This window comes from Crocuta crocuta, unplaced genomic scaffold (genome assembly GCF_008692635.1).
Source record: "Crocuta crocuta isolate KB4526 unplaced genomic scaffold, BGI_CrCroc_1.0 scaffold301, whole genome shotgun sequence".
Lineage (NCBI taxonomy): Eukaryota > Metazoa > Chordata > Mammalia > Carnivora > Hyaenidae > Crocuta > Crocuta crocuta.
This window is the reverse complement of record NW_027527544.1, coordinates 1237815-1240958: the sequence shown is the minus strand read 5'-3', so window position 1 is coordinate 1240958 and position 3144 is coordinate 1237815.

Sequence of the window (3144 nt, the reverse complement as noted above, 5' to 3'; positions counted from 1 at the left end):
AAAAATAAGCAAACATTAAACATAATAAAAATTTTAACTAAAATAAAATACATTAAAAAAATAATACCAGCATTCTTCACAGAGCTAGAACAAACAATCCTAAAATTTATATGATAGAACCACAAAAGACACCAAACAGCCAAAGTAATGGTGAAAAAGAAAACCAAAGCCAGAGGCATCACAATCCCAGACTTTAAACTATATTACAAAGCTGTAGTCATCAAGACATTAGGGCACTGGCACAAAAACAGACATAGATCAATGGACTAGAATAGAGAATCCAGAAATGGACCCACAAATATATGGCCAACTAACCTTCGACAAAGCAGGAAAGACCATCCAACGGAAAACTGACAGTCTCTTTAGCAAATGGTGTTGGGAAAACTGGACAGAAAGATGCAGAAGAATGAAACTGGACCACTTTCTTACACCAGACACAAAAATAAATTCAAGGGGGGAGGGGGGATGGGCATGGAGGAGGACACTTGTGGGGATGAGCAATGAGTGTTATGTGGAAACTAATTTGACAATAAACTATTAAAAAAAAATAAATAAATTCAAAATGAATGAAGGACCTAAATGTGAGACAGAAAACCATCAAAATTACAGGAGAAAATAGGCTGCAACCTCTTTGACTTTGGCGGCAGCAATTTCTTATTCAATTGGTCTCCAGAGGTAAGGGAAATAAAAGCAAAAATGAACTACTGGGACTTCATCAAGATAAAAAAGCTTCTGCACACCAAAGGAAACAATAAAAACACCTAAAAGGCCATCTATGGAATGGGAGAAGATATTTGCAAATGACGTATCAGATAAAGGGTTAGTATCCAAAACTTATAAAGAACTTATCACATTCAACACCTAAAAAACAATCCAGTGAAGAAATGGGCAGAAGACATGAACAGACAGCTTTCCAAAGAAGACATCCAGATGGCTAACAGACACATGAAAAGATATTCAACATCACTCATCATCAGGGAAATACAAGTCAAAATCACAATGAGACACCACTTCACACCTGTCAGAATGGCTAAAATGAACAACTCAGGAAACAACAGAAGTTGGTGAGGGTCTGGAGAAAGGGGAACCCTTTTGCACTATTGGTGGGAATCCAAACCAGCGCAGACACTCTGGAAAACAGTATGGAGGTTCCTCAAAAAGTTAAAAATAGAGGGGCGCCTGGGTGGCTTAGTCGGTTAAGCGTCCGACTTTCGCTTAGGTCATGATCTCACGGTTCGTGGGTTCGAGCCCCGCGTCAGGCTCTGTGCTGACTGCCAGCTCAGAGCCTGGAGCCTGTTTCAGTCTGTGACTCCCTCTCTCTCTGACCCTCCCCTGCTCACGCTGTCTCTCTCTCTCTCCTAGAAATAAATAAAAAATATTAAAAAAAAAAAAAAGTTAAAAATAGAACAACCCTATGAGCTAGCAATTGCACTACTAGGAATTTATCTAAAGGATACAAAAATGCTGATTTCAAAGGGCACAGGCACCCCAGTGGTTATGGCAGTGATTTCAACAATAGCCGAAGTATGAAAAGAGCCCAATGTCCATCAACTGATGAATGGATTAAGAAGATGTGGTATACATATACAATGGAATGCTACTCAGTGATGAAAAAGAATAAAATCTTGCCACTTGCATCAATGTGGATGGAACTAGAATGTATCAGGGTAAGCAAAGTCAGTAAGAAAAAGACAAATATCATATAATTTCACTCATATGGAATTTAAGAAAGAAAACAGATGAACATAGGGGAAGGGAAAGAAAAATAAGATAAAATCAGAGATGGAGGAAAATCTTAAGAGACTCTTAAATACAGAGAACTGAAGGGGAAGTAAGTAGGAGGGTGGGTTAAATTGATGACAGGCATTAAGAAGGGCACTTTTTGGGGCGAGCACTAGCTGTCATATGTAAGAGATGAATCACTGGGTTCTACTACTGAAGCCAAGACTATACTGTATGTTAACTAACGTCAGAATAAAAAAATACAAATAAATAACCACAAATACTATATTGAAACAATCACAGAATTTAGTTTGTTCTTTGTGAAAAAGGCTAAGTTTTCTTAGAGTATTTGTCAGCTCTTCTTTTTAAAGTTTATTTATTTATTTATTTATTTAGAGAGAGAGAGAGAGAGAGAGAGAGAGAACACACAGGAGAGGAAGAGAAAAAGAATCCCAATCAGACTCTACACTATCAGCACAGTGCCCACCACAGGGCTTGTAACTCATTAACTGTGAGATCATGACCTGAGCCAAAATCAAGAGCTGGATGCTTAACCAACTGAGTCACCCAGGTGCCCTAGCGTTTGTCAGTTCTTACTAAGAGGCTGTAAAAGATTACCCTTCACCTGCATTAGCTTCCTAGGGTGGCTTCGAACAATGCACATTTATTCTCTTCTGGGTCATAAATCTGAAATCAGTCTCACCAGACTAAAATCAAGGTGTGAACAGGGCTGCATGACCTTTGAAAGCTCTAAGGCAGAATCCATTTCCTTGCCTTCTCCAGCTTCTAGAGCTGAAGTCTTTCCATTTCTTTACTCGTGACTTCTTCCTCCATCTTCAAAGCCAGCCATACAGCATCTTGTTTCAGTTGTCACATTGTCTTTTGCTTGTGTATTCAAATTTCCTTCTGCTTCCCTCATATAAGGGCACTCTGATTTCTCGGGTTAACCACAATTATCCAGGATAATCTTCCCACCTCAATATCTGGAACTTAAATCTACAAAGTCCCATCCACAAGGCAGAAAGTAACACCCCCACATTCTAGGGATTAGGACTGAGTATTTTAGAAAGCCTTATTTCACTCTACCATATTACTCAATACATAATCTGCCCAAGTAGCAGATTCCATATGTCACAAGAATATTTCTTTCTTCTGACTTCAACATGCCTTTTAGTATTCTCTTTAAACTAAAAGAAACAATAAAAGCTCTGCACTTCTAAGGTTTTAAGGACTTTTCCACATTTACTTAAATGCTGTCTTGCCACTGAATTAGTAAATAGCCAAGCAACAAACATTCATGTTCTCAGGCTCTCATGATTCTACCATAAGTATGCGAGTGTCTCAGCAACTTTTGATTTTAGCATTTCCAAATTATAATCTAAAATGAAAACTGAAATAAAGTAATACTTTGCATTATCTTTT